The sequence below is a fragment of the Zalophus californianus genome, chromosome 10 (assembly GCF_009762305.2).
Source record: "Zalophus californianus isolate mZalCal1 chromosome 10, mZalCal1.pri.v2, whole genome shotgun sequence".
In the NCBI taxonomy this organism is placed as follows: Eukaryota; Metazoa; Chordata; class Mammalia; order Carnivora; family Otariidae; genus Zalophus; species Zalophus californianus.
Window position 1 is genome coordinate 82,970,341 of NC_045604.1, and position 13,960 is coordinate 82,984,300.

General features: G+C 48.6%; 1 protein-coding gene across 1 annotated transcript in view; it reads left to right on the forward strand.

Annotated features, from left to right (window-relative positions):
• The window catches only part of XYLT1 (xylosyltransferase 1), a 290,901-nt gene that overhangs the window by 74,355 nt on the left and 202,586 nt on the right, over positions 1-13,960 (forward strand). The window lies entirely within an intron of this gene.

Below are 13,960 nucleotides of genomic sequence, written 5' to 3' on the forward strand. Positions count from 1 at the left end.
CCTATTTCTCATGGGGAAACTGAGGCACCACAATGTTAAGTAACTTGCTCAAGGTCGAACAGAGTAATCCACCAAGCCTGCGTTTGAGTGCAGGTAAACTGACACAAGAGTCCGTGTTCTCCACCTGCTCCAGAGCAGAAGTCACATGGAAGCACGCCAGAACTGGAAATTAGTCCCTGGCCCGTTCCAGGGAAATTAGTCCCTGTCCCCTGGAATGGGCCAAACCAGCTGTCCTTGGTCCTGATAGCTGCAGGTCCTTCCGGGAATGCAGCTTGTCTCCTGGCTTCTATAATCCAGTCGGGTGGGTTTTAGCCCTCCAGTTAATGGAAGCCACGCAGCCTCTCCTCTCTACCTTTGACATTGTGCCCACCACCCCTTCAAACCCTTTCCCCATACCAATTTTCTTTCGCTGGGTTAAAATGTGTAAGTAGTTTACCATACCTGCTGGAAAACAGGGTCTTAATTAGCCTTAATTTTTGAAGTCTGCAGCTGTAAACTGTGTTGAAAAGATTGAAAAGATTAGTGCACTAGTAATAAGATAATTGTCCCTGAGAAATGCTGTTAGCATGTAAATACAGTTAGCGTGTGAATTCAGAGCAACTGTAATATTTCCCCCCTTTTGGTGTTTAAAGATGTTCCTGCATGAATAATTATAACTAAATGCAAAGTGCAGAAATAAAAGACTCCCTGCTTTCCCTTTTCTTCTTTCTTGTTTATGTCCCAGCTCAGAAATAAACGTCTGCTCAGTGGGATCTCTCCTGGAGCGGGCTTCCCCTTCCCACCATGGTGGCCATTTGAAATTAGTACCAGGGGTGGGGTGACTCAGAGGGAATTCCCCAAAACGGGGGATGCCAGGCAAACACGACCCACAGATCCCACTGCAGCTCTTTGGAGGACCTTGGGCGGAAGACACCACACCTGTACTCACGGGAATGCTCACAGACGTTTGCATGTGTGTGCTTATGGGCACACACACACACAATCCTGTGTGAGCCAGAGAATGATGGTCCAGGCTCCATACAGCAGAAGCAAATGGAAGAAAGCTCTGTCTACCTTCTTGGGCCTAGAAAAGCTGCAATAAATAATCCTGCACCTGCCACCACAGAGGGGGCCTACCTTATTTCTGTTGAGCTTTTGTAGCTTTGGAGAAATGGGGAACTTGATTTTATTTTATGATGTCAGTATGTGGAACATCGTCCCAGGAGCCCGTGGCTCAGCAGATATGCAGTATGTCCTCTACAGAGGAACCTCTCTGCTGCTCCATCTCCTGTGAGCTGATCCGTCCGTGGAGCTCCTCTCCTTCTGCTCGGCCTTTCATTCCCAAGGCCCATCTTTGCCGTTGGAGCTTGACTTACAGGCAGGAAAACCTACAACTGCTGAGTTGGCCGGGTTCTGAGCATTCATCTTCTAAATCCCAGCCCGACGTGACTTGGGGTTCAGTTGATTTGGGTTAAGAACACACTGAGTGCTGTCTGTGTGTAGCCGCAGGACTTGGTTAAACATGAAAACAAAAGAAGATCGTCCCTGGCCTTGAGAAAGCAGGGCCAGTTGTCAAAATAGTATATAGCGAGGAGTGATGAGGGTAGAGGACCCCCACCCCTACTCGTGGGCGTGGACTCTGCTCCCAACCCAGTGTTCTTGGATGTGCGCTCATCTGTGCTTTTTAAGTCAAACTGTCCTTGGATTTTGTAGCCAAGTGTGCTTTACAACCAGCCTGCGATCCAGATCGTGTATTTCTCTCTAATCCCAGGGCCTGCGCTGAGAGCGTTGGGGCTTCATAAATCCGAGACTGCAGAGTCCAGGGCCCATGGCGGCCACTAGGCCGCCTTAGGAAGGGAAGCCTGCCTGGGGGCTGGGCAGGCAGCAGGACACATGCCCCTTCCACAGGAGACACCTGCTCCCCAGATCCAGACCACTGGATGGGTTCATGTTGCCAGGTCTCCCGATTTTCCAAGAAATGCCAGGACTTTGCAGTTTTACGTGAAACCTCCCGAATATTAGGTGTTGGCATCGTATTGAACATTTTCCTATTGAAAACATTGTGTGGGCTAAACAAACATGTCTAAATGGAATACTTTCCACAGGCCCCCAGTAGGCTTTTCGCTACCTGCGCAATAAATCCTTGAAGGGGAGGCTCTCAACGTGCTTGCAAAACAGGCCACTGTGGGGTCATCCGCTGGGAGTCCCACTACATCTTGAATTTGGTCACCTCGAGACCGCAAACTTTAACTTGCCTCTTGCCTCTCCAGTCCTTTCTCGTCCTGCCATGCCCCCTGTGCACAGATGTCTCAATGAAGTTCGTGGGAAGGGAGCCCTTACTGCCATGAATAGATCCTACAGTTACACCAAACATGTCACGTGTGTGAGCGAGCCCCCACCCCACCCCAGTGCAGAAAAGCATAAAAATAAAAGGGGATCTTTGTAGACTTTGGGTCAGCCAAGCAGTGCTGAGCGCCATGCTCGTCTCCTGGGTGCTGATTAGCAGCTTGCTTGGGGGTCTCAGGCTCTTGCCTGACCTTGGCACAGGGTCTGGCAAGCTTGGCTTTCTGGGTGTAGAATGGGTTGTTTCAGAAACAAAGCCATTGAGAATGAGTTGGGGAGAGTCCTGTATTCACTGATGAAAGGAGCTCATTGTATGAAATCCATGTGCCCTGCCGGACCCCCTTCCTCTGGCCGCCTCCTCCTCCCTGTCCCCCAGCTGGGGCTTTGTCAGCGGCCCGCACGATGCTCTATCCCAGGCTGTGCTTTCTTCCCATTTTCCTGTCTCCGCAGCTCTGGGGTTGCCCTGTGCAGAAGGAGAGCCGGGCTCAGAGCCCCCGTGCACGTTCTCGGCTCCTTGGGCCAACTCTGTTGTCGTAGGTGATGAGAGCGCTTCCTTCCGGGACAGCTAGGAACAAACAGCCAGTTCACAGGCAGCTGTATGAGTTGGCCACGCAGGAAGCCAGAAAACAGCAGTGCTAATAACCTCTTCCTGTTCTGTGCTCTGCACCAAAGCCCACTGCCACCTACCTCCCCTGTCTGGTCCCACCACCCCAGGAAAAGTCCAGACTGTTGAGCTCCAGGTAGAGGCTCCTAAAAGAATAAACCACAGTGTTGAACTTACTTGCAAATTATTAGAGCTCTTCTCTTTCGTCTCTCAAGTTCCAGCATCCAGAACTTTTCTTACCTGGGACTGGAGATGAGGTTGGGGTCATGTTGACTAAGCCATCCATGGGGTAAAATGGTGCCTTCCTTTGGGGGGAATCAGTAAACTGTGGTGGTTAAGAGATGGGGTGGGGGGGTCACAAACTCAGGCCAGCCCAGGTGGGTAGGGTGAGGGTCATGGCCAAGGGGAGGGTGTGTACCCACCTTAAGGAAGGAGCAGCTACTTGGCTTTGGCTGCAGCCATGACAACCAGCATGCCCACCTGGCCGTATCTTCTGACATTTTAAGAAAAGCCAGAAATCTGGGTATTGTGAAATCACCCAATTTTTGAAGGTTGGCCACTAGTGAAAAAAAATATTCAAGTACTGTGTACCGTGTAAGTCAATCCATACCACATCTGAGCATTTTGGTTACTTTTTTTTTTTTTTCTTTTAATTTCTATGAAGATAGGAAGGTTCAGCGGGCCTGTCTCTGTGGCTTCTGGGCAAGTCTTGTTACCTTCCTGAGCCTCCGTTTTCTCCCTTGTAAATTAGCAACAGTACTACTGGAGGGTCCATAGTCTGGAAACTAGAGGCAAATACACATTGTCATCAAGGGCATCTCCCAAACATAAGAGCATAATCTAAAATCATCTGTGTTTCCAGACTCCATGGCCATCCTGTAGTAGCCACCCCATGAGGATGGGATGAGGATTTATTGAAATAATGAATTGCTAAATGTGCTTCGTAAGGATTTTCATCATAGGTATCTTAATGGCCATCGTCATTGATGCCGTCATTGTCATCCCCACCGTCGTGATCACTGAGAAGCCTAGGAGAAGCCCAAGGGGCAGGAAGGAGGCACTGAGTCTCTCTCGCCTGAAACCTCCTGACTTTGACCTTGACTCTCGCTGTAGGAACCCTCTGCCCAACTGTCCCCGGCAGGTTCTCCTGCCAACCATCTCTTCCAGTCTAGGAAGAAGTCTCCCAAGTTCCAAGGCACAGCCTGGAGCTGAGGCCCTCCCCTTCTGCAACCACGACCAAGCTCTCCCCTCCACCACCCCGTGCCCAGCATCCTGGGATTGGTTTCCCCCCATGGCTTGAATCAGCAGGTCTGTGTGTGGCCTCTTGGAAATGCTCCAGCCCCGAAGCACTGCTGAATCAGTTTTCCCAGAGCTGGGATATGCTATCCTTTGAACAAAAGATGTCCTGGTTAGAGGCTCTTGTGTGGAGGCAGGGGAAGAAGAGAAAATGAAGAAAAGGCAGGACAGACATGCATAGAAATTTATTTTGGCAAAAAGGGCTGAGCCTAGGATGTGGTACCAAGAACCTTAGGCCCTTAGGACATTCATTTCACATCTTCTATCTCTTCCTCCTCACCAGAAAATGAAGGGCTTGATTGAGGTCAGGGAACAGAAAATTTCATCTCCTAGGAATGGGGGTCTGTTGGTAATGTCTGCTCAAAGGGCTGTGTTGAGACTTTGAGGCCAAGTACTTTCTTGGTGATCTTGAGCACCATGTAGGAAGGTGCTGCTCACCTAAGTCTCCTAAGTCTCTTTCTGGCACTCACAGTCTTGGATTCTGGGTCTCACATCTAAACAGTTTCCCCGTGGGACAGAAAACCTACCCAGTAGCCCCAGAAACTATAGAACAAAAACCTGGTGTCTTTGGAACCCTGGACAGTGTCTGTAGGACACTTGACAGCATTGGTTCCGGTGGGCCGCCTGCCATCTTGGTGACCACAACAAGTGGGTGCAAAATTGGTAGGTGCCGTGGCCTGTGCCTGGGGTAAAGCTAATTATTGGGCTGAGCTGGGGATGCGGCTTGTGTCCACGCAGAGCCCAGGTGGCCAGCTTCAGAAGGATGTGGAGCCCCAGAGGGATCTACCAGCACCTCTTGCCCGGCTGTGTTGGGTGGAGGCTGCATTTCTCAGATTTCTCTTGGCACGTGGCATGTCTTGTTTCTGGTCTGAAATGCCTTTGAGCTCTGAAAAGCAGAACACTATAGTGTGATAGTCCTTGCCCTCCAAGAGGAAAGTGACTTGTGGTTCGCCCGCTGTACACCAAGACTGAGCAGGCTCTGCTCTACTGTCCGAGTCGGGCTTCACATTGTCCATCTGAGTTGGTTATCCTTATGATTAATGTGACAAGTTAAAGAATTAGCCTGAAGACCCCCAGCAAGGAGATGGGAGGATCTGGTATGAGGAGCATGTGATCCAGTTCTCTGCCCCATAAGGCTTCTTAGGGTGAGCTACTCCTAGAACCGTGAGCTACTCCTAGAACCGTGAGCTACTCCTAGAACCGTGAGGTAGTCCTAGAACCATGAACTCTTGGTTTAGTGATTCCAATTCACGATGTGGTTGTACTACTGGAAAGCAGTATAACTCCATGGTCCAAAAGTGTAGCCCTTGGGAGCTGGGCTGCCCTGGTCTAAATCCTGGCTCTGCTACTTACTAACAAGTGACTTGAGCAAATTACTTTCTCCTCTGAGCCTGTCGTACCATCTGTAAAATGGAGCTATTCATTGTTGTTATGAGGTTTAAATGAGATCGTTCTTACAATCCACTAACGATAATGTCTTACATTCACTATGAGCCGATGTTAGCTACTCCTCTGATTATTGTTGATACTGATCAGCCATGAGACCCTGGGCGAATGGCATTATTCAGTGGAGGTGACAGACGCAGTTGCTTACAGTGCCAGGAACCTTGCTGTCTTGGAGGAATGTATGTCCCGTGTTGCTGAATCTCTCATTTTTAAAAAGAGAAGTGAGAAATCTGGGGTTGCATGTGAAGTATCCTGGTTCTAGGACCTTGGCAACAATTTCAAATCTTTCATCAATGCTACAGGCCCCAAAGTACCCCCCAGCATGAATCATCCAGAGGCCACCGATTGGCCACCCCATCTTAACACTTAGACCTCAACTCTCTCATCTTTCAGGTAGGTGTATTGAAAACCTTGTAGTTCGAAGAATTGTGATTCTGTGTGCTTTGCAAAGAATCACAGAACCTCTTGAGGCACACACAGAACAGAGTGTTTCATACATAATGGTTTAGATTTTTGATAATTGTTTGTTCTCAAAGATGCACACGCCAACCTGGAGAAGCATTAAAATCGTTCCCAGGTTTCCATGCCCCTGTGGCTTCTTCTGTCTTCCAAGGCTGTGGGTGGTGAACCAACGCTGAGGGCCTGAACTTTATCTTGAGGTTCCATTGCTCAGTTCTGGGGTATAGGCTAAAAAATGTGGAGGGAATGCAGAGTAGCAAAGAGACCTGTAAATATTTAAAACTTTGAAAAACAGAGACAGATGACAGACCGAGGAAACTTCCCCCTCCACCCCCCAGCCCAGTTTTAAGGGCCTGACTCGATCTGTCACCATACTGCTAAAGCAGTGTGAGCACCCTTGACCTGTCAGTGAGGTTTCTGTTTTCTTCCCCGTCTTACTTAAAAATGAGTTGGCATTTTCCAACAAGGTGAGTGCTGTGTGATTCTGGCTGGTGTTCGCATTCCAAATGCAGCCTTTCTCAGAGAACAAGGGGACTTCTGTGCCATTGGCATCCCTCCCTTGTCGACCAGTGCCGCCCGCCATGCACATGCTCAGCCTTCATCCCAGGAGCTGCTGACACAGGAGATAAGCTCGTTGTGAAATCCCAGAGGGACATCTCAAGAAAAAGCCCCATTGTTGCGAGCACCTTGATGGCTGTATCTAGACCCTGAGGAGGAGTCGAAAGGAGCCACACATCCCTGGGGAGGGGACGCTGGAAAGAAGAAGGAGGTTGACAGGGTTTCTGGGGCAGGAGGGAGACCATCACCATATACATGGAAAGAAGGGAAGGAGCAGAAAATACCCTGTACCCCACTGTGGACTGAATGGTGTGGCCCCCTTAAGCTCACATGTTGAAATCCTAACCCCCAAGGTGATGGTATTAGGAGATGGGTGATGAGCTCTTGAGGGCAGAGTTCTCAAGAATGTGACAAGCACCGTTTTGGAAAGGACACCAGGGAGCTCCCTCACCCATTCTTCCAGGTGAAGGCATAGCAAGGAGAAAGTGGTCTATGAACCAGAATGTGCCGGTGCCTTGATCTTGGACCTCCCGGCCTTCAGAACTACAAGAGATAAATTTCTGTTGTGTTTAAGCCACCCAGCCTGTGGTATTCTGTTCTAGCAGCCCAGACAGATGATGACACCCCCTGATGGACATTTCTTGGGGGACACAGAGTGAGAGCTCCAGAGCACCATGCATACCTCAGACCCTTGGTGGCTGGCCGGGGACTAGAGGTGAGAGGTCCTCGTCCTGGCTTCTCACAGGCTGTCTGTCACCTTGGATGCTTTCTGTCTTACATTACCCATGCCCCAGTGTAAGGTATACCGAAGACTCCGCCAAGGCTGTTTAATAAAATGCAGATTCTTTGGCTCCTTACCCAGAGATCCCGATTCACTAAGTTCATTTTGGAGACACCAGGATATTGGTTCAGGTGCCCGTTTCTGGCAACTACCAAACCTAAGCACCAGTCCTGGCTCTGCCCTTTATCAGACTTGTGTTTTTGAGCAGATTCTACCCCCTGACCTTCAGTTCATCTGATCTGTAAAATGGGGAGCATGATACCTTCCTTGGCAGAGTTGCAAGGATTTCATGTGCTTGGCCCCAAGTAAGCCCAGACAATGAAATAGCTACATCTACCCATTTCACTGCTGTCACATGGGATTGTTTCAGCTGGCATAGACAATAACTAACCACGTTTAGAAGAACCGTGGTTTAGTCGGTTGGGGGTGGAGGGCTATGTGTTAGCCTTCAAAAGTCGGGAAGAAGAAAACAAAGGGGAGATGATTTTTGAGCTTTTAATCATACATCAGACAAAAATATCTGGCTTTATTTACCATCGAGGGCAACCCATGATGTCAGTGGTATCCCATTTTCTTTTTATTTTTTTTTAAGATTTTATTTATTCATTTGACAGAGAAGGTGACAGGGAGAGAGCACAAGCGGGGGGAGCGGCAGAGGGACAGGGAGAAGCAGGCTCCCTGCTGAGCAGGGAGCCCGATGTCGGGCTCGATCCCAGGACCCTGGGATCATGACCCGAGCCGAAGGCAGATGCCCAACCGACTGAGCCACCCAAGTGCCCCAGTGGTATCCCATTTTTAGGATGAGGAGGTGACTCTGTATTTGCGTCTGCGTGACACAGTCCAGATTTCTACCTCTTAAGCTAGTGTCATTATTTCCTAGTGCCCCTTTTAACTTGGAAAAAAAAAATCCTAGTCAATTCTATACTCTCCTGCAGTAGCGCTGTTGGAGAATATGGTCCCACCTGTTTACATTGTGTAAATGAGAAAGGTAGAGCTCACGGAAGCTAAGAAGTTTGCCCGAGGTCACAGGTCTACCAAGGGGTTGTTATTCTGCTGACTTGCCAAACCCCAGCACCTCTGAAGAGGACTGTGTTTGGGGAAAGGGCCTTTACAGAAGGGATGAAGTTCACATGAGGCCTATAGGGTGGGTCCTGATCCAGTCTGACTGGTGTCCTCATAAGAAAGATTTGGACACCAAGGAGACACCAGAGATGCTCAGGCACAGAGGAAAGACCATGTGAAGACACAGTGAGAAAGAATGTGGTCATTTGCAAGCCACGGGGAAAGGCCTCAGCAGACAGCAGCTCCGCTCACACCTTGATCTTGGACTTGCGGCCTCCAGAACTAGTGAAAAATACATTTCTGTCCTGTCGGCAACCCAGTCTGGGGTGTTTTGTTATGGCAGTCCAAGCCGACTAATAAAGGGGTTACACGTGATTTCAGCCCAGGGTCTGACCCCAAACCTGCACTGTTTTCCTCTGTGTGATCTTTCTTGGCCTCCTGCTGGTCCCTTAATTTAAGTGACAGCATCTCTTTGGGTCTCTGGCTTGGCATCCAAACTCAGCTACTACTTGGTGGTCTTCCTTGGTGGCCCCTCGCAGGCAGGAATGCTGTTGGTGAGATCTTGTTTCTTTCCATCTCAGATCCCATGAAGAGCTCCTTGCATTTCCCGAGGCACCTGGTGTTTGATGGTGACAGAGAGTAAGGCACAATCTCCTGATGGTGGAAGCTTCTACTTCTGTAGACCCCATCAGAGGTTTTTCCAGGACAGGGGGCCACGCCAGCCTTCTGAAGTGTCCTCCTGCACGCGTCCATGCAGGGGTTGGACCGTAGGACCTGTTTTCTGTCTGCTGACTTGATGGGCCGGATGGGGAAGTCTGGCTCTGAAGACTTGAGTCAACAGGACTGTCCCATCCCCATCAAAGCCATTGCTTACCACCCAAGAGCAAACACTATCATATGAGATCTTCAAAGCTCAGGAAGAGAACACCCCTTTCAATGGCTGAGGCTGGGCTCAGGGCTTAGCACCAACCAGGGGAGCCAGAAATGTTTGATTCATGCATGGAACGATAATGAAATTCCTCATCCTCTCTCTCTTTTCTTTACGAAAGCTTCATTGCTTGTTAAAAATCAGGCTTTTGGCCTCGATGGGCTCAAAAGTATTTGAGCCTGGCTTCCTGGTCTTATGAGCAAGACTCATGAGGTGCCAACACGTTTCATTTCTCTGGAATCTATAATCAGAGTCCCGCCTTTTATTTAAACAGTTAGCTTTGGGAATAGGAGTGTGCACAGAGTCACTTTAAAGTCCTTTCTGGCCCCCTCCTGGTGCCCATCAGGCATAGTGCTAGCGACTGAGTGGGAACTCATTAATAGGTGTGGATGGATTTGGTTCCCTGCTGCGGTGAGGTGGCTGTGTTTTGTTTTTAGTCAGGGCCCGTGTGGTAATTTCTATCAACCATGTCCACTACCTTTTTATAAAAGGATTCTCGTGGTTAAGGTGCTCCTGCTGATTTGCTGTGAGTGTTCTTCCTTGTAGTAGACACTGTCCGGGGTGCAGGATTACTTTGTTTGGGGTGGACTTGTGTTCTCCAGTAGGGCTACTCTAAAACAGCCGGCGTCTCAAGTGCGGGGCACTGGGGTCCAACCCAGGCTTCAGCACTATCTGTGCAACCTTGGACAGGTTACTCAATCTCTCTGGTCCTCAGTTTCCCCGTTTCTATAAAGAGAATAATGGCAGTATCTACCTCACAGGGTTGTTACAAGGGGTCAAAGGAATGCTACATGTATAGAGGTGAAGCCTGTGCGTGGAACATGGTAAGAACTTATGTCATTAGCCATCACTTAATTAGTAACATAGTAAGTTACTCGGTATTACTAGTATTCATGACTGTTCCAAACCTTGGTCAAGTAATATGCCCATGGGATAAAGTTGAGAATGAAACAGAGGAATGAGGGCACCTGGGTGGCTCAGTTGGTTAAGCGGCTGCCTTTGGTTCAGGTCATGATCCCGGAGTCCCGAGATCGAGTCCCTCATTGGGCTCCCTGCTCAGCAAGGAGCCTGCTTCTCCCTCTAACCCTCCCCCCTCTCATGTACTCTCTCTCTCTCTCATTCTCACTCTCTCAAAATAAATAAATAAATCTTAAAAAAAAAAAAAAAAGAAACAGAGGAATGAACACTGTCTTTATCTCCGGGCGAGAGGACTCTGAGCAATCATTTCTGTTAACGTTGCTGTGATGGCATATAAATAAATTCAGAAGGACCGGTACATTGGGCGAAGAGGGGTGAAAGCTAACTCATATATAGTATAAGGTCTTAGTGGTTGAGTTTTTTCCTTGCTTGGCAGAATGTACAGCTCACGTGGAGTGTGGCACATAGTAGGTCCTAGATCAGAGTTACGAGCTGTAGTTATTTCAGGTTCAGGGGGTTTATTGGCAGACCAAGGAAGAGTATGAATCCTTATGTTTCCAAGGCTGGAGGGTTTGTACATCATGTTGGGGTTCTATCAAGGTCCGTCTTTAGAAAGTGTATCAGTTAGTTATCACCACAGTGATGGCTGTATAATAAATCACCCTGAAACTCAATGGCTTGAAACAACAAGCATATATCGTGTATGTGTCTGAAGGCTGGCTGATCAAGGCTGGGCTGGGCTTCAAGCTGCAGGTTGGGTACAGTTCTGTTCCATGTGTGTCTCCTCTTCCTTGGACCAACAGGGTACCCAGAGCATGTTCTTCTTGCGGTGATGGCCAAAGCACAAGAGTCGCACTCAATCCCACAAGCATATTTTAAGCTTCTGCGTATGTCCTATTTGCTAAGCTCCCCTTGGACAAAGCAAATCAAATGGGCAAGCCCAAGGTCAAGGGATGGGGAAGAACACTCTGCAAAGAAATGCAAAGTCATGTGACCAGAGGGCGTGACTATAGGGAGTGGTGAAGAATGCAGGCCATTAAATCAGTCTACCTAGTTCCCTGTTTGACTTCCCCAATTGAGTCATTGCAATAGGTGATATGAAAGAGCTTTCCTTGCTTAAGGCAGTTCGTAGCTTCCGGTACCTGCATTAAGATTCCAAAAGCACTCCACTGTAGCATCGGAGCATGTTGCAAATTCCCCTTTGGTCTCCAGGCGCCTTTCCCCTGATAGACAGGAATTTACTCTACTGTAAACCAAAGAGCCCCAGTTTAGACAGACACGATGGATTAGGCAGACAGCATCATTGACCCGGTTCCACTTCGTTAGCCTTTCCAATTAAGGAGGATGTTGCTGAAAGTGAGACCTCACAGATATATAGTCATACCTGGAATCTTCTGGATGGAGCCTCTGTAGGGAGAGTCTTATATTTTGAATGCGCACAGAGGGAGGGGAGCAACATTTTGTTGGCAAGTGAGCCCCGGAGTGGTAACGACATGACCACTTGGAGTGCTCTGTCTTCTTCCTGGCTAGGTCATTAATGTGCTAGATAGATAAGATTGGACCCCTGACTCTGTGCCAGTAGGGTTTCTGATCTTGGAACACCAGATAAAGGGTTGGTGCTTTATCGTATCTAGGGATCAGGCTCTGGGTTTTGTCAACACAGTTGAGAGTTTTCTGTGGTTTCCCAAACATGGTCTTTACCTTGAAGTTGTTCTTCGGGGTTCAGGATGGCAGTCTCCCCTCTCTACCCTTTTAGGATTCTGAGCAGTGAAGCATAAACCCTAAGCCATAGCCAAACGGGCTGTGAAGTACAGCTTAATTAATCTGGGCACGCACCCAACACCCCCGTGCAGTGCTCCACTAGGACCTGGCCTTGAGAATGAGGCTAATGTTTGAGTGTGATGGGAAACTTCTTATCTTCTGGCCGCATCTAGATGAATCTGGCCAGAAAGACACACAGACTGCCTCGGAGCTGAAGACCTCCCAGACCAGGAGGACAGCCTTGCCTCCCAAAGACAAAAGTGGGCCCCGTCCAGTATGCTTGCTTGTCACGGGGAAGCTGGAAGAACAGAATTGATTGACTCTCCCTCCCTGCACGTGAGGAGGAAGAGGCTGACTAGAGTGGACCCCATGAAGAGTGGCTAAAACAACGAGCCAGCTCACTCGAACGGCGCAGTGAAGGTTCTCGCCTATATGGCTCTCACTTCTTCCCCCTTGGGAAGAAGCTAGTGAGGGTTTGAAGAGAGAAGCCTAAAATATTTTCAAGACTTCTCCAAGTTCCTTTAGGGGCCGAGGCTGCAATGTCCAGAGAGGGGGAGGAGGGTTCCCCTCCCTGTCTTCCTGGGTGTGAGGAATATTCCGTGTCTGAGTGTGAAAATTGGAATTAGATATTCTCCTGGGAGTAAGTTTTGAGCTGTACCATTGGAGAACTGCTAGGAACTAGATTCAGAACTGGAATCGGGGGAGAGGAACCCCTCATCTTGAGCTCAGAATGACTTCAGCATCATTATGAAGGTACCACAGAGGAGTCATCAAGAAAGTGAGTTGCCTATTCACCTAGGGTAGGGGTTTAAAATGTTCCAATTTTGCTAACTTCCTTTTTTTTTTTTTTTTTTTTAATGTGGTAAGAACACTTAACATGAGATCTACCCTCTTAACAAAATTGTGTGTGTACCATACAGGGTTGTTAACTATAGCTACGGTGTCAGACACCTGAACGTTAGAGTTGATTCATCCTGGGTGACTGAAACTTTGCACCTGTTGACTAGCAAAGCCCCATTCCCTCTCCCCCAGCCCCTGGCAGTCACCCTTCCACCCGCTGCTTCCATGAATTTGATGATTTTAGATTCTTCATGTAAGTGGACTCATGACATTTGCCCTCCCATGTTCACTGAAGCCATACAAAGCCAAGATACAGAAACAACCTACATGTCCGTTGATGAATGGATCAAGAAGATGTGGTCTGTGCATACAATGGAATGTTATTCAGCCTTAAAAAAGAAGGGAATCCTGCCATCTGTGACAACGTGGATGAACCTTGAGGACATTATGCTGAGTGAAATAAGTCAGATCATAGAAGGACAAATACAGCGTGATTCCTACACTTCCTTCTTATTTTACCCTGTAGGCCACGGGGTGCTCACTTGCATGGCTTCCTAGAAGCCCATGTTGGGAAATCGGCTTGCACAAAGCAAAGCTTCCAAACTGAGCTTGCACCTCAGGGCCCTAAAATCATGCCCATTCTCTGGAAGAGGCAGCTTGAGGTTGCTTTCCCAGAATCATGAATCTAAGGTGGTTAAGTTCAGAGCTGACAGAGTGCCGACAAAAATAGCCTTTATGTGCTGAGTTTCCTGTTTTCCTTGGAAACCACTTGCTGAAAACCACTACCTCCTCCCCACCCGTCCCTCCCTCCTCTCTACCCACCCTGCCCCCCCCCCCACCTAAAGAGTTCATGTTTAATGACCCACGACATTACCACCAAGCATTTCCAGTCAATTGGCTTTTGTAGAGAGTGAACGAATAGGAATTTTCTCTGGCCTTCTCTATCCTAAAAAGGCTCTTCCCCAGCCCATTGGAATGTGCTAGA